Here is an 18,938-nt window from a genome sequence, read left to right as displayed (position 1 = left end):
ATCCTATCTTCCCTACAAGTCCAGTTCAACTCCCAGCTCCTCCATAAAGCCTTCTCTTTGTTGCCGTTGTCTTTGGCAAATCACACACAGTCATATATTATGTATTCGTATGGTGCTGTTCTAGGTAACAGGGATGCAAAGGCAGATACAACACTGACCCTTCTTTCATGGATCTGATTTTCTAATTGGGATATTCTAAATATGGGCAAATCACTGTACTAAGAAGGAGGATGTGATAAGTGTGGAGGAGAGGTCTGAGTAAAGAATTGAGAAACAGTTGAAGAGAAAAGGTATTTCAGCTGGGGGAAAGAGGGTGAGAGGTGGGACGTTAATTAGGTCTTTAAGAAGGACCTTTAAGAATGTGATCAGACCAATATATCAGTAAGGTTACTTCAGAAATGATGTGAAGGGATAGGGTTGGAGAGTGTTTCAGCTGGAGTTAATTAAACCAGTCAGGAGACTATTACCATAATTTAATTCAGAATATAAATGCTTGGATAAGAATGGGAGAGAAAAAGAGAGCTCAGACAACTAGGTATATTGCCAGCAATTTAGTATCAGAGCGGGAAGAGGGAGAAGACAGAGGGGAGAGCCAAATATAACTTCTAGGTAGGAGAAATCTTCCGTCCTCTTGTAGCTCCCCTACCGGGAGTCCCTCACACAGAATAAGGGACTAAAGAATTATTTGTTGTTGATGATAATGCTGATGACCTAGCATTTAAAAAATAAATATCACAATGTTGTCATTTCCATAATCATAAACACTACAATCTGGACTCTCTAATGTTACCATCAAATAACAACGAGTGATTTGAGACTTTGCAAGATGCCTGGAATGTTGGCAAACACATTAGAAGTCTTAAATTCTGGGTCACTTCTCAAAGCATATTCTGTGTACTGGACCAGTCATGCCCATGCAGTTGTGATGTTTGTGTTTATCTGTGTGCATGTGTGTGAACACACATAGAATTGATATGATTTTGCCTGTGATTCTGATTCTATAATTATGCTTTTTATTGTGATTCTTTTTGTTTCTGTTCGATTCATTACATGAAGTAAAATGTCAGGTTTAGCATCCAGTTTTACAGTGGTAAAAGCCATGACTGACTTTTTTTCATGTAAGAGATTACTCAGTAATTTTTGCCACCTTTTTCGTTTTCATTTGAGACTAGAAATGTTGCTGTCTTTGGTTCAGTTCCCACAGGCTTGAGAATTTAGCTTATGAAGAATTTTAATTTGTCAACTCTTTCTCAATGGTTGTTCTGACCCTTTGTCACCCATTACCTAGAGTAACTTGAATCTTTTATGATATAAAAATTTGTTTCAATATTTAGTGTACAGCTCACCCATGCATAATCTAGAACATTCTGAATCTCCCCTCAATTCCCCTGTGTTCTATAGATCCTGGTAACCCCTACAAGCACAGGCAAGTATCATCTCATCCTTCCTTCTACCCATATTCTGCCCTTATTCATTTACACATCCTCTTCTTCTTCAGTTGCCTAATTGTCTATCAATACTCATGTCCTTCTTTGGAAAAGTGATTATCACAGAATTAGAGATCCTTCAGTTTCTTCCTTTTCACAATGTACTTGCTCCATTACATTTTCCCTCCTTTTTCTCTATCCCATTAAATTTCTTCCTAGGTATTCTTCAGATCAGTCTCTCAGAATCATGGAAGGTGGTACACATTGTTTATCTATTGCATTTTACAGACTTCCATTTAAATGTTACCAAATATCTATAGTTCTAGTCTATCTCAAAGATTGCTTAAGCATGAAATATCTAGGGAATTATTGGACATTTTATTTTTCCTGTGCAAAACAAAACATTTCTTCTGTAAATTATGTGACTTAAGATTATCCTTCTGTTTATAAGTCATAACTGTGGTAAGATAATTTAGTGTCCAAGCACACTGAAATTGAGAAGATATTGATTGAAAGCACTTGTAGTCCTTCAGCCTATGCTGAAACAAGAGTGCTGAACACCTAATTGACAAGGATAATTGGTTTTAAAAAAGGTCCCATCAGATTGATCATTCTTCCTTCTCACCTACTGATTGAATCTTATCCCTACCCCTTCCCCTCCACCTCTTCCCTATTCAGATTTGTTGATGACATGTCTTGTGTCATTCTCCTAAGGATAATTCAATCTATACAGGAAATGGGTAGTATAGCATGAAGCATTATAAAAAGAACTGGAGCAAGAGTTACAGAACTAAGTTCTAATCCTAATTTAGATACCATCTAGCTGTGTAGTATTGGACAAGTCACCTAATTTCTCTGAACTTAATTTTCCCCATATATGAAGTGATTGGTTGAGACTTTTTAACCTCTGAGATCCCTTTCAGCTATGCCATTCTTTGATTCTGTAATTCAATGAAATTCAATTTAGAAAACATTTAATAAGTGTCTTCCTTACACAGAGTTACACAGTAGTGGAGATACAAATTTTAGATAAGATACAATCCCAACCTTCATGGAGCTTATAATTTGATGGGGAGAAGTAAGTAATGCAAAGACAGATAACTACAATAGTACTTAAATGAATTGGAAAAGTTCTTATTAACATTACTTGCCAAGGGCAAAATAGTGGTTTAAAGAAAAGAGGTTAGGGAAAGAATCAAGACGTAATACCTTCCTTAAGGGGTCAAAGAGAGGACAAGATGTCCATGTAGAAGTAAGAAAGGAGAGTATAAAGAAACGAAAAAAGAATGAGGTAACTGTGGTAATATAAAACCCAAGAAAGGTGAAAGGGAGAATTTGTGTGTGATGCCATTAAAACTTAAGACAAAGAAAACCAGTTCAGGGAAGGGGCACTCTGGTTATTGTTCGGTGTTTACTGTCATGTCTGATTCTTTGTGACCGCATCTGGGGTTTTCTTGGCAAAGATAATGTAATGGTTTGCCATTTCCTCTCCAGTTCATTTTGCAGATGAGGAAACTGAAGTAAACAGGTTTTAGTGACTTGCCTAGGGTCACAGAGCTAGTAAGTGTCAGAGGACAGATTTGAACTCACAAAGATGAGTCTTCCTTACTCCAGGCCTGGCACTTTACCCATTGTACTACCTGTCTATCCTGGGAGTATTCTGGGGAAGGATCTAATTTGATGTGCCACTGTGTGAAGGAGAGGACTGAAGAGGAGGAAAAGGAAATGACATTTGATAGCTTTTTAGCTTATCTGATTTTTGCTAATTAGTTTCTATAATACCAAAGGACTTAAACCCTTCCATTTAAATATATATTAACAAAATTTTAAATTGTTCAGTCTTCTAAAGTATTTATTCAAAATATTTGTATCATCTAAATTGTGATGCTCTGGAAAAAGTCCAAAATTATTTTCTGTAGTTAGAGCACTGGGTAAAGGTGATCCAGGGTTGACAGCTGGTAAGATGTCAATGGAATTTAGGACTAAAGGACAAGGTGTGGTTGAACTACTTAAGGATATGGACAAAACATTCAAGAGAAAAGAGTGAGTCCAAAGCAGTGTTTTGGATTGGGAAAACATAAAACAGAAGGATTAGAGATTGTTATGAGAAGAAATAATAATAGTGAAGAAATGGATGGAAAGGAGAATATAAATCATAAAGGAGAATTTTAGAGTTTGAGATCATGGAAAAAGAATTCTTGTGAATGACACTAAGCAAACACTGGACCTGGATCTTTAAGTTCCAAAAATCATGAGCCTCTAGTCCTGCTGGGTCCCTGAGGCAAGATAACAGTAGTGGATATGAATCTCCTTTGGAAGAGCACCCTTTAACAACTCTGGTTCTCTGAGATTTTGATCTGTTAAAGGTCCTGGGACCCAGCTGGCAACAGAATAGATGATCATTCTGTGAACTGGGTCCCCAGAGTTTAACTTGTATTCACACAACTTTGCCTGTTAGCTTCATCTCAAGATGGTGGGGGGTCTGAGACCTACTGAGAAGATAATCCAGGGCAAGGTACAAGCACTAAGTTCTTACCCTGCTATCTGAGAATTTAAAACAAAAGTAGGAGCATAAGACAGTTCATGATTAAATGCTAATGTGTATAGTACAAATTATTGTCATCTTGGAAATTTCAAGAAAAGATGAAATCAACAGGGACAAAGAAAACTCCAAGGAATAGGTAGGACTTGAGCTATATCTAGCAAAAGGAGAAAGACTCCATCTAGGTAGAGAGAAACAAGAAGATCATCTAGCAAGCACCCTAAGACTAGAAGTAGGAAAGGAAATGGAATGCTTGATGGACTGCAAGTGGACCAGTAGGTCTGAGTGGTCAGTTTGCATTGTGGAATGGTGGGAGACAAGGAGTTGGACTATAGAAAATGGATCATACTTTGGGCCTTCAACTCATATTTAAGCCTTAAAGAATTTGTTCATAAGAATCTTAAATTATAAATTAAAATGTGTTGTGAAGATAGATCAGTAATTTTGAAAACTGAATGAAGCTGTGATGCCTTTGCTTATTAGCTTGTTTTAGCAACACTACTCCTCACTCTCCAACTATATTTATTTTTAAATCAAATTGAATTAAAATTAATTTTGCTTTGAGAGCATTTTGAAAAATTTGTGACACCTCTTGAGATAACAGAAAATTAGAGACACCTGGTGTGTTGCAAAACCTGTGCTGAGAATTGAGCAAGCGGTAGATATTTCATCTATCAACTGCAACAATTGTCTCCTAGATAAGAAATCAACCCCCCAAAAGTGACTGTGATGAGCATAGAAAAGAACATTGAATTTGGCAGCTAAGTACTGAGGTTTGAATTCTGCTTCTGTAGCTTACAACTTTCGGTAAGAGGATCTTTTAATTTTTCTATCTGCAGGTTCCCTAATTGTAAAATGAAGTAGGTGGATTACATGATTTTTAAGATATTTTCTAGGAATAGATACTATTGATCAATGAATAAACAAGCATTTATAAAATACCTACTATGTGCCAGAGAGTGTGTTCAGTGCTAGGGGTTGAAAGACAAGAATGAAAAAGTCCCTGCCTTCAAGAGACTGTGCCTCAACTATGACTTAAGAGGTTTCAGTGAGGAAGATAAGTTATTGGAAAACTTCCAAATTTCCAATAGGATTCTAATTCATCACATCTCATTGGAAGTAAATTTAAAAAAATGAACTAGTTCTATATGACAATAAAATATTTTAAAATGTTTGGAACTGCATTATATCAAGGATACCATGATACAGTGCATAAATTATTGGACTTGGGATCAGACCAATAGGTTTCAGTCTTGGCTCTACCACTTACTCCTTGTGGGACCAGGGACTGTTTTGTTTTTTGCTGTATATATCCAGCACCATGCCAGGCATATAATAGATGCTCAATAAATGCTTGTTGAAAACATATGAATTGAATTGAATGAAATACGTTTTAGCAGCATCACTTCCTTGTATGATCCAATATCCCACATTGGGGGATGACCAACATGCTAAATATTGCTTCACTCATGATTTTCAACTTCTAATAGGCTTTTGTTTTGGGTTGTTTTCTTTTTCTTCTTTCTGTTGAAACTCCTAACAAAAGTTAAAGCGAAATCCAGTGGGAAAATTGTTGGCATTAGGTAGGATATACTCTCTGAACTTAGGGAGATTGAAACCTAGTAGAGATCTCAACATACATTACTATAATATATCATATAATGGGATAAATACTTTTCAGACTTATAGAGTAAAATGCCATATGACGTCTGCGAAGGCTTTGTGGAGGATGGGAATTTTGTTCTATGTTTTAAAAGAAAAGACGGAGTTCAGTAGACCATGATGAGAAGGGAAAGTACTTCTGGCATAGGGCTTAACTTGACCAAAAGCATGAAATCATGAAAGCAGGATGTGTGTTTAGTGCCAAGAAATAGTCCATTTTAGCTGCAGCAGAAAGTGTATGGAAGAGAATAATATGAACTACAGGTGGAAAGAAAGGATGATTTCAACTTGTGGAGAGCCTTAAATGTCAAAAGGGGGATTTAAACTCTACTCACAAGGCCATAAGAAGCTGCTGAGGAATTTTTAGCAAATGACTGACCTTATGAGATCTGCGAGAAGAAAGATCATATTTGTGTCATATGAAGGATGGATAAGAGAAAAATAGGTATGGCTAACAGAATCATTTATTTTACATATAATAAACTGAGACTAGGGAGTGTTAAACAATTTGCCCAAAGTCACATACCTATTCATTCCATGAGACCATGTTGAGTTTAAAACTCTATCCCTACTTATTAATAAAATCTAAAGAAGCAAGGTGGTCAAAATCAGACACATAAATGGAAATTATTCCATTTCTACTTGAGGAAAGTAAGACTACTTTTAAAAGTATTTTTTAAATGACCAAGGTATGTACCTTTTATTGCAATGTACTGCTGTTCAGCAACCTCCAGAAAGTGAAATGGAATAAAATATTGCTTTTTATTTTTCTCTAAAAACTTTGAACCTGCATCTGGCTATAGTAGCTGGGGTAATTGTTGAGTGCCTGTGTCATTCATCAAAGATCCATCTGCCTATAATGAAATCGATGAAAAAGCCTTCTGCTTGTTGGATCAGAGGTTTAATATCATTATTCAACCTGCTCACTGCTCCCCATTTGAATCAATAAGAGGCTGAGAGGTCTTGACAAGCTATATATATTTTTTTCTAATATTGATCTTGATGACCAAGCTGGTGCCCTAGAGTCTAACCATTGATTTTAAGGGGGAGACCTGTCAAATTGGAGGCCAATTTTGTGCTATTAAACAGATCAGGTCTTGTAATTAAAGAAAATGTCAGGCTGTCATATTTTACAAGATTGGCAATGATAATCTTTTCACACACTTTTGAGCAATTTTGAAAGTGCACAGACCTGCTGGAGTCAAGCATATGTATCCCCTGCCTAGTATGTAGTCTACACAGAAAACTGATTCAGTGCTCAAATTGCAGGCAATTCATTGGATCAGTATTTTCCCCAGGACTTGAAAATTAAAGAATAATTTATAATCTTGGATTTAATAATATTCACCACAACATCTGCTTAAAATGTATTTCTTTCATCCTGTTCAGTAAGGGAAATACCAACTGAATGAAAAGCTAACGTGATGACAGGGTGATGGAGAACACACAGACTTCTATATTTGCAGCCTTTATATCCTTTACTCTTTTCTTACTCAAGTCTTATTGGGGCTGAGGTCAGTGCAAATCACAGTTTCTGACTCTATTTTTATTACACTATCAACTAACAGTTATGCTTACCAACCTCTGTGGCTATACTCAGATTTTTTTTACAGTTAGCAAGACACCTCCCCACATTCCAGGTTATATATGTACCTTGTTAGGTATGCTGTGTTAGTGAGACATTAATTTATATATGTGTGTATGTTCAGACACACATATATTAATATCACACTAACAAATAACATACCTAACAAGGGCAAAATTTCTTTTATGTATCATACTAAAAAATATGGGAAATCATTGTCTAGTCAGGGCAGTCATGATAAAGAATCTCTCCATGTAAATTATATATGTATTTCTGACTTTTCCTGTTTTTCTCCCATGTAAACTCAAGTTCCTCCATGGAATGATAATTTTCATGCATTGACAGATGCAGATGAATGAAGCACATTTGCAACCTGTTATTGCTATTGAAGAAAAAAACATTGAGCCCCTAGCCTACCAATGATGAAACATCTTAAAGTCCTATAAAGTTAGAGAGACTGACAAAGTACTTGCTTATGTCAGCAATAAACAGAACCCAATGGATCCAGGATAGATGTACCTCTGTCTTTGCCTTGGGACCATCAATAGAAAGAAACACATGTACAAGTACATGAATGCATATGCTGCTAGTCTGGGGTCACCTGCTGGTTATTATAGCTCTAATGACAATTGTAGCCGACAGTTAAAAGACAATGAGCACCAGCAGTCCTCTTGGTATGGCAAAACTAAACTCAGTAATTCTTCCAAGATATAGGATTTTATCACCATACAAGACTGTGAGTGATGATTTGAGACTTAGTCAAAGACTTGGATATGTGACTACAGTCCTGAGTGATATAAATTTTCAGTCCTTTATTATTGTGGGTGCATATGAGAAAGGGGGAGGGGGAGAGAGGGAGAGAGAGAGAGAGAGAGAGAGAGAGAGAGAGAGAGAGAGAGAGAGAGAGAGAGAGGGAGAGAGAGACACTGAGTGTGTGTGCGTTAGTTGTGTGGCATGTTGTAGAATCTGTCCTTGGGAACTAGAGAGGATACCCTGTCTTTGTGTATCTCAAGGAGAATGAGAACAGGAAGCCCCCACAAGTCTTTTCTGCAGTTTATGAGAGTAGACTATATGAGAAACTGGTGTTGATTAAACATCACTCAGAGAACTGATTTATGATGACAGATTTGACTGAAGGATTATCTGATTAGTTTGAATTGAGCCATTTTCCTCTGTCATCATGAGGGTTCAGTAATGGGCAGAAAATGATACTTTAACTCAATTGCTAAAGAATTTGGAGCATTGCTAAGAAGTCTTGCAATTATCTGAGTACCCCAAATAGAAAACAAATGGTCCTTGAAAATAAATTCACACAAAAAATCATAATTATCTATATCCCCACAAAACTGAAGATGAACAAAAGGGGAAATGACATTAAAAACAACTACAAAATGCATAAAATATCTCAATCTACTAAGATATGATGCATGCACATATATCCATAACTACCTATAAATATGTAATATTATGAATATGACAAATATATCCTCACATATATATACATATATATACATACACAGTTACCAAACATTATTTAAATAAATATGTAAATAATTGGAGGGATATTCATTGTTCATAGTTGGGCCTTACCAATATAATAACAATGATTTTAGTTTTAACCTGACTTGATATAATATTAATATAGGGAGCTCTCAATGCGAATCTTCCTTACCAAATGCAGGTTAGTACCACCTCTGCTCTTTAGAGTTTAAGAAAGTTGCCTGCATCACTGAGAAGTTGTGAGTTTCCTACGATCACATAGCTACCAAATGTTAGAGTAAGGACTTGAATCAGGGTTGCTTGGCACCAAAGGTCACTCCCTATTCACTACTCCATACAGCCATGAAATTAATAACACTAAAATTAATTACACACTTACTACTGTCAATAAAATTATCATACTTAATGACTAAAACCATGCATGTAACAAACCTTACCTCTAGAGAAGAGATGAGAAATTAAACTCATCCTCTATGCTTTTACAGAAGTGGAGGGGACTATGAATATGGATTACTGTGCATGCTTTCAGGCATTGTTGACAGATAAGTTGATTTTGCTGATTTTTCTCTTTGTGTATTATATTTTATGCGGGGATAGCTCAATGGATAGAGGAAGAGGGATGGATATAATTCAGAAATGAAAATTTGGTAAAAAACAACAACAAATATGTCAATAAAAAGACATTTTAAGGACCTTGCACGTTTCCATATGCCAAAGAGTAGTGACCAGATGTTAATGCACATAATAAAAATAACATGAGTTGTCTCATATACCTCTACCTTAATGTAATTAAAAAAAATACTATGTGTCTTGATACCAATGAGTTGTAAAATCAATTAAAAGATTGATTAATCAACCAAAGATATAAACTAGGTACAAACTTGTTCTTCATAAATTTGGGAATAGTGAAATGTTTGTGTAGTTGACTGAAAGTACATAGTACTACTCAGAAAATGACTAATGGTTGTTGAAGAAAATCAATTACTCCCTGCTGAAATTGGACAAGAGAACAAGTCAGTTTGGAATCTGGCATTCCAATAACAGACCAGCCTGGTGGTAAAGCAGCCCTGGGTCTTGAGAGGGAATCACATGTGGGAGGGAGAGGGGAGTGTCTCTGACTCTTCCCTTTCCCTATTGACCAGAGATCAATCTCATAAACTTCTAAAGGTTAGATTTAGACTACCTTTTGCTGTTAGTGTGTCTTCAGAAGAGCAGTGGATGATAGCAGTGTCTGTATAGGGAGCTGATACACCAAGGAAAAGGACCTTCAGAATTCTACAGGTACTATGAACATAGGTAGAGAGCTATACACAACAAAAGGGAACTCCCTGAGGACTCCATTAAAGAAGAATAAGAGACATTTGACTTGGAGCTATGAGTTACTTCTTTGCCATATGTATTTTCTAAGCCTGAACCAACTCTCCCTAGGGACATCATGTGTGCAAGGGCATGGAGAGTTGCAGAGTTTTAGGGATATGTTAAATGATTGATTAATGCTTATGGCAAGTACACTGGATAGGGGCTTGCAATCAATAGTACTAGAATCTCTCAACCCCTCAGGGCTACCACTAGAACCGTGAGGGTAGAATTATTCAACCACTCTCTGGGGATTTAACCTGTCAGTTCAAGCAGGGATTGGGAATTAGAACTCAGACGGGTTGCTCCAATAAAATGAAGGCATAAGACCACAAAATGACCATCACATCACTGTGAAATATTAAAGTATACCATTATGACAATAACTTTTAATCAGAGATGAGAAAGGAACTGGTATCACTGTACTTGTTTGGACCTGATGACAACATTACTCTTGTGAATGACTTCCTAATTACTGTTGGATTGAGAAAAGTGATAGCTTGGTATGCTTTTGGACATTCTCCCATTCTGTAGAGAAAAATGATAACATGCCCACATTTCTATGTTTTTATGTTCATAAATCACTTTCCACACAGTAACTTCTGAGGTGGGTAGTATAACTGTTATTCTTATTTTGCAGAAGAAATTGAGGCTTAAAGAGATGAAGTGATATGACTCACATAGTAAGTGGAAGGGGAGGAGCTCAAATGTGGATCTATTAATCCCAAGAATTCTATTAGTTAATATTTATTCAAGCTATACTAAATTTGTAAGAGGAGGAGAAATTTTGCTAGTATTTGAATAAATTAATCGCAGCCATATCACCCACTGGTAGTCTGATTTGCCCTAAGAGATTTCCATCCATGTTTTGAGAGAGATTGCTAAATGTGGACAACAATCAAAACAGCTCAAATGGGTATAAAAATTGAAGAGCAGAGGTCTCCTCCTGCAACATTTGTCTACCAATCATAGGTGAGATTCATTCCACATTCTGAATAAACGCAAATGGGAAGTTTGAGAGATGGCCAGTTTAGCTGGAACATGAAGTGAATAAAAGGGAACAATAGGAAATATCCGGAAAGGCAGGCTGGGTGCAGATTTGTAAAAAGTCATTAATTTGGAGCTGAATAATTATTTAATTCTCAAAGCAATAATGAGTCTTTGAAGACTCATGGGAGTGGAATCACATGGTCTTTCCTGTATTTTAGGGAGACTATTTTAGCCGCTCTGTGGAGGATGGATCAAAGAGGAGGACAGGCTAGAGGTTGAGGAGGAGTACAACTAGTTCGCAGTCTCTAACAATAGGTGGTGAGTGGTTTAATGAGTTTTGTGGCTATGTGATTAGAGAGAAGAGCATTGATGTAAGAGATATGTAGGTAGGATCAACAAGACTTGGCAACTGATCATATATGTGGGCAGTGAGGGAGAATGAAGAGTTAAGTACAAATGTAAGGTTGTGAATCCAAATAACCAGAAAGGTGGTGGTATCTTCAAGAGAAACACAAAAGGTTTTAGGAGTGGAAGCCTTATCATAATCTCAATTTTGGACATATATAGTACATGATGCAATTGGAACAACCAGGTGGAACTGTCTAGCAGGCAGTAGGATAGGTAGGCCAAAACCTTTGGAACTAGATTAAAGATGGATATACAGATTTAAGAGTCATCTGTATCTAGACAGTATTTTAATCCATAGGATAGGATTACCGAGAGAGACAGAGAGACAGAGACAGAGAGACAAAGACAGAGAGAGAGAGAGAGAGAGAGACAGAGAGAGAGACAGAGAGAGACAGAGAGAGAGACAGAGAGAGACAGAGAGAGAGAGAAGAGGTCCCAGGATTTGGCTTTAAAGATCATCCGTGGTTGGATGCATGAGAAAGATAATCATCCAACAGAGAAGACTGAGGAAGAATGGTTAGATAAGTAGGAAGTGAAGAGAAAGAGAACTGTGTTTAAAAAGTTGAGGGAAGAGAAATGTTAAGGTTGAAGAAATCCATACTATCTTTGTAGGAAGAAGGAGGAGGAGGATAAACAATAGTGTTTATTATTATAGTAGTAATACCAGTGTTTCCCAGCTTCTGTTTGAATTTGACAGGTTGGGTCCCCAGAGGGCAGCTGCTACTACTACTCTTGGATAACATGGTAAAGTTAATACAATGGTTCACTCCTTAGCACAAAAACACACAACATCCGTTGGAGGAGTAAGTTTAAACAGACTATAATAGTAGTGAGTCCCATGCCTAAGAAGTGTGTGTGGCAAGGTTGAATTCATATCACTGCTCTTGAGGTCCTCTCTGAGTATATACCTCATTCAAAACTCTTGTTGTTAAATGTATCTAAATATTTAAAGGGTTAGTTTATATAAAAGGGATTGGACCTTTTTCACCCTTTCATTTAATCCTAGTGGGTAAAACTAAGAGCAAGGAAAAGAAGCTGTAGAGAGGCAGATCTTTCTTTAATATAAGGAAAATATACCAATCACAAATATCTGAAAGCACAGTCACCAAATCAAAGAGTAGAAGGGAATGCAGGCAGCTAGATGGTACAATGAAAACAACTCCAAGACTGGACTCAGGAAAATTTGAGTTTAAATCTCAGCTCTGACACTTACTCTGACCCTGGGCAAGTCACTTAACTCTGTTTTTCTCCATTTTCTCATCTGTAAAATGAGCTGGAAAATGGTAAATAGTAAATCACTCTTGTATCTTTGCTAAGGGATGCCTAACCAGAGTCGTGAAGAGTCAGACATGACTGAGACACCTGAATGACAAAATAAGGAAGCAGAAAGGTCATCTAATTCCCAGACAGAAGTCATCCCCTCTCTGAACAAGAATCACTTTTAAAACCTTCGCAATAAGTGATCATCCATACTTTTACAACAGTGTCATATGGGTATTTTGTCAAATGTCTCTCTAAAATCCAATTACATTTTAACTAGTTAAGTTACCCTCTAAGATTAAGGAAATATAATTACTTTGGTCTGACTTTTCTTTTTGGAATCCAGGTTATCACCATAGTTATCACCACTTCTCTTTCCAAGTTTTCACAAAGTGTCTTTAATAATGCATTCTACAATTTTGCCAAGAATTGAAACCGAGGCCAATAGTCTTTAATTTGATGAATGTACCTTCTTCTCTGCTTTGAAAATTGGTACAATGCCCATCTCCTACTCTGTACCATCTCTTTTCTTTTCTGGGATTTTTCAGATATCATCAATTTATCACTTTAAAAAATTAATAGAATCATAGATTTAGAGCTGGAAGGGACCTGAGATGTTATCTGGTCCAACTTTCTCAATTCCCTCATCTGTAAAAGGAGGTTTCTATTCCTTTTACAACCCTCCAGTTCTATGATCCTATATGCTTCATTTTACTGATGAGGAAATTCAGACCCATATAGGTTAGATAACTTGCCCAAGGTAATATGACATAGGTATTAGTGATACAAATTTTTTTTTTTTGGAGCCCAGAGTTTCTGATGACAATTTTTGTCCTTTTGTCTATTGCATAGGACTATTTTTAGTTTATTTATGTAAATTTTCCTTCTTTTTCATTCCCATATCCACTGGGCTATGAACTGCTTAAGGTCAGAGACATGTTTGTAATCCTCATAGCACCTAAGCAAATGCTTTGAACATACACACACAGACACACAGACACATACATGCACACACGCACAAATTTTTTCAAGTTACAAAATGCTTTACATGCAGTAATTCAATTCAGTTAAATAAGTATAAATTAAGGAAGGCAGTGAGAATATGAAAGAAAAAAATATAAATAGTCCCTGCCCTCAAAAAGCCTACAGCATGCTGGAAATTATATAGGAAATCATTTTGACTGAGGGCTAGTTGGCCAAACCACTGGGGCAATTGGGAAAGGACTTAAGAAGAGCCTTGAATTTAGATAGACTTGTCAAGAAGTAGAGATGAAGAAAGTGAAGCATTCTGGGTATAAAAGACAGCAAGTGCCGAGGTGTAGGAGAGACTAGTTCCTTTGATCTTCGAAACAACCCTGTGACATAGGTATTGGGAAAGAGGAAACTGAGGCCCAGAGTGGTTGAGGGACTTGCCTGATGCCATGAAGGTAGTAACATGCAAAATCAGGATTCAAACCCAGGTCTTCTGACTTAAAATCCAACCATTCTTCCCTTGTTCTACTCATACTTGTAATACAAATAATAAACAAAATTCCATTTATTGCCCTGAAACTTCTCTTCATAAAGGTCAATCCCATGAAGCTTGATATTGGGGAGGAGGAGGATTAGGGGAAGTTATTTAATCTGTAGCACCTTCCTCAGTGATACCTATGATTGTTACCTTTTGGAAGCTCTCCTATAAATTTTCAAGGACTCTGGCTTCTACTTTAAATTGGAAATAACCCTTTAAAACATAAGGATGTCATTGTGTCTCAAGAATTTAAAAAAATGTCCAGTTAACTTGAAACAAATCCCTGTTTCAATGAAGAGCAGTCAGAGGGAATGGTCACAACAAGCAGTCCTTTACATGATGATTACTGACTTTGGCAACCAGCTGGACCACAGTGCTATTTTTCCTAGGTGTGACTTTCCTGACAGTGCCTCAGTGACATTTGCTTCTTGCCACAGAGGTGCTAACAGCTGCAGAGCCAGGGGTGGGAAGCAGCAGCACTATTCTTTTCAGTTCTCACAGATCCTAAACATCCTAAGGGAATAAAGTCTATAATATTGACTTCAGCCTGGAGCTCTCCTTTGTGAAGATTTTTGAGCGAGTGTCTAAGATCAAGTTTTATTCCATGACATTGGGCTTAGGGGAGAAAAGAATTTGTTGAGATAGATAGAAGATGCATGTGGTAAATGTGTGACAAATGGCAGCGACAAGGTTGGTCTGGGAGCTCCTGGTTTTCTGAAATGAAATCTTTCAACACGCAATTCAGTGTTCAGTGATTTGCTCAAGGCAGCCCTTTCGACCTCAGAGTGAGGGAGGCAAAAAAGCACGATGAGAGAAAATTCTAGTTATCTTTAAGTTTTATGGTATTCTTAACTAATAGTGACAAATGTAACAGTATGACTTTTAGAAGCTGCCACAAACAGATGAGATTCAAACTGTTTGGAAACCATAAAGGTCAGGAAGCTCCTGAGCATTTGTGAGAAAAGAAGCTGAAAAGAAAAAGGGTAAAATGGAGATTATACACACATACATATGTGGATGTATTTATAAATATGAAAAAATGAATGTATTTTTTCTTTTATAACCTGCCATTTTCATGAGAAATCATAGTTATCTCATTAAAATGTTATTTGAATCATTCTCTGAAATTAAGATTCTTACAAAATCCCTGTGGGTGGTATTGAGCCAAAATCATTTGTACTTTCACAAATTAGCCTCAATCAAGTTATCATTTTAACCCTAGTGTCATTAGAAACGAGGATAGAAAGAATAATAATTCAAAGTTGAATCCATTTTTGGTGTTTTGTTCCATGAAACATAAGCTGTTTAAGAGTAGGAATTGTTTTTCTTTGTTGCTTTTGTATCCTCACATCCTAATTGCACAGAATGGGTACGTAGTAAATGTTTATTTAGTTTAATTGAAATGATTAAAAGATGGGCTGTGAAATTAAAACTGAACAGATATTGAGGAATTGGTGGGTGCAGAGCTCTGTTCTTGGTACTAGGTATAATATATGGCATATGTCAGATGCTGGTCATGACCTTAAGGACTCTACAAGGGGGATATGACAGACATAAATACCTATATTTTTAAATAATGTATGATAAGTGTAGAAAAGAAGTCCAAGGAAAATTCTATCTGAGATTCCCAAGGAAAAGGTCATTAACAATTAATTGAGGAACCAGGGATAGCTTCCTGGAAGAGGTCAATTTTGAAACTGGCTTTAAAGGACAAGTAGAAATTCAACCAGAAATCTTGGTTGGAATGTGATTCAAGCATAGTAAATAATGTAAGCAAGGGTGTAGAAATGGGAAAATATGAAGCACATAAGTGGAACAACAAATATTCCTGATAGATTAGAGCCTGAAGTATGGGAAGGGAAATAGTCCAAGAAAATGATTGAGGCAGAATTTCCCTTTTTCTGTGGAGGGTACCACATCATTCTAGTGATATCTATTATTTTTAACTCCTTGGTCTCTCTTCTGCCACATCTGATCAGTTTCCAATCTTGCCATTTCTAGCTCCACAGCATCTGAGCAAGACAAAATAGAGGATAGGGCTCTGGGTGTAGAGCCCAGAAGAACTAAGATCAAATTGAGCCTCAGACTCAGATTCTGATATACTTGTTGTGTGCCCTAGGCAAGTCACTTAACCTCTGTCTGCCTTAGTTTCTTCAGCTTTAAAATGGGGATGATGACAGTAATAATAGTTCCCACCTCCCAGAGTTGTAAGGATCAAATGAGATTATATTTATGAAAAAGCACTTAGCGCAGTAAGTGGCTCCTAGTAGACAATAAATGTTGTTCCTTTCCCCTTCCTTTCATCTACCTCCTTCTCTTTACATGCACACATAGAGCCACTCTTCCAGTTTAGACCTTCATTGGACTATAACAATAGGCTTTTATTTGATTTGCCTTCCTTGTGTTGCTCCCCCTACAGTATATCCTGCCCTGCCTAAGTGATTTTCCCAAGATGCTGATGTTACAGGGTCACTCCTCTCTTCAGTAAGCATTGGTGGTTCTCTATCACCTCCAAAATCAAACACAGACACCTTTGGCATTCAGAACTCTCCACCATCTGGCCCTCACCTTTCTGGTTTCATTACACATTACTCCCCTAACTCACACTTTGCACAGGAGTCACACTGGTCTTCTTCATGGTCCTTAACCATGACACTCTGTTGTCTTGTTGGTTTCTTCTCCGTCTTTTTCTCATGACTGTAATGCAGATTTAACTACATCTATAGAGTCACTGGTTTTCTTCAAAACTCAGCTTAAATGCCACATTATATATGAGACCGTTTTCTGATTCCCCAACACCAAAGTCCTCCCTCATCCCATCTGCCAATGCATTTCATTCCCAAATTGCCTGGAATCAATTTTGTATTTCTTTTCCATATACCTATTTATAGATGTGCTTGTTCATCCTGGTTGAATGTAAGCTACTTGAGAACAGGAACTTTTGTCTTTGTTTCCCCAGGACCTAGCATAGTGCTTGGTTATATAGCAGATGATTAACAAATACTTATTGAGTGATTAATAAATTGATGACATCTTGAGGAGGTCTTTGAAGGCCAATAAAAATGTCTGAAATTTGCTTAGTCAACAATAGTCAAGCAAAGCAAAGAGCATTTATTTATTAAGTATTTGCTATATGCCAGACATGATGTCAACTGCTCAAAGAAAGATAGTCCTTACTCTCTAGGTCCTTACATTTTAAAGGAGTGTGGGGTAGGAAACACATAGAAGGGGAAGAGAAGTGGAGTTTGGAAGTGGTAGACAATGAGTCAGAGGCAAAGCCATGAAGGGAATGAAGTATGGTTGGTTTGGGCCAGCCTGGAGGCCTGAATCTTGGAGACCTCAAGAGAAATGCACCAACAGGAGAAGGGTGCCAGAGAGGTGGAGTGATATTCTCAAACCTGGAGTCTCCAGGTGCTGAGGAAACTTCAGTATTTGAGGGCAGCTAAGGAACACTGGCAAAATCCTGAGAGTCAGAAGCAGAGTTGGGAGAGGATCCATTGAAGGATTTTGAGGAGAGAAGAAATATGATCAGTTCTGTGCAGAAGGAAGTTTGGGAGTACTGGAAATAGAGGCGTCAAACAGCCCCACGTAATCTACAACATTCCTGAGTGCAATATGAAACAAATTAAAATATAATTTGGGAAATACTTAATAAGATAAATAAAAATTACAATAAAAGAGATATTAATTTATGTTTTTTTAGTCAATATATGCCCCCAAGGGATCTTCATATATACTTTTCATAGTGCTTGTTTCTATTTGAGTTTGACACTGTTGTTGTAGATAATAATTCTGGTGAAAAGTGAAGACAAAAGGAGAATGAAAATGTTTTAACTTGTTCATGCAGGTTATAACAAAAGCCTACACTAAGGTGGTAACATTGCAAAAAAGAATAGAAACTACAAATGCAGACACTGTTGTAGAGGTAGCATCTATAGGGCTTGTAAGTGATTGGAGATGGTAGGAGAGGAGACAAATTATCCAAAGGTTTTAAGCATAGTACAGTGGCTGATAGGAGGCAGCTAGGTGACTCAGTGAATACAAGAAAGAAAATAGGCACTAAATAGGTCTTAAAGGTTAAGAGAAAGATTTTATAAGATTGAGGAAACCCACTCATGTTTGTAAGCAAATGAATAGGAAGGATCAGTGGAGAAAAGGAAACATGAGAAGTAAAGGTAGCTCATCTCTTTTTTAGATCAGACTGCTTTGTTTTGTTCCACATATCGGAATGATGCAGTCCACATTACTGTTGTGAAAACTATCTCAAATTCTTCTCAATTACTCACATGGGTTTGTCCATGCTAACTGAATTTTTCCTGTCTGGAGTTTTCTGAAATACCAGCTATCTAAAAACCATTATTAAGTATTATCCTTTCTGGCATTTTAATACGTACAATTAAACACTAGCATAAACTTTAGAAATATACACTAATCTAAATAAAAGTGATGAGCTACTTGGAAGAATAAATTTTGACAGATTTATTGGTTTATATAGAAAAGGACAAGGTAAGAGAGCAGATTCTCAAATATACCAGAATTCAAAAATGCTGTGGACGCGGGAAGGTGGCACATCCCCCTGCCTACAATATGCTTGCCTTGGCAACATGACTCCCTCGTCAAAATCACCAAGATAAGGATTTTGAAAATGAAAACCTCAAATTTGCATTGTAATAATCTACCAAATAGCATTATATATCT

The 18,938-nt window shown here is 36.9% G+C and overlaps 1 protein-coding gene across 3 annotated transcripts in view; it reads left to right on the top strand.

Moving 5' to 3' along the window:
* CNTN5 (contactin 5) overlaps positions 1 to 18,938 on the top strand; it is a 1,560,624-nt gene that overhangs the window by 413,610 nt on the left and 1,128,076 nt on the right. The window lies entirely within an intron of this gene.

This window comes from Notamacropus eugenii, chromosome 5 (assembly GCF_028372415.1).
Source record: "Notamacropus eugenii isolate mMacEug1 chromosome 5, mMacEug1.pri_v2, whole genome shotgun sequence".
Lineage (NCBI taxonomy): Eukaryota > Metazoa > Chordata > Mammalia > Diprotodontia > Macropodidae > Notamacropus > Notamacropus eugenii.
The sequence above is the reverse complement of the archived record's forward strand: the minus strand, read 5'-3'. Positions and strand labels throughout refer to the sequence as shown.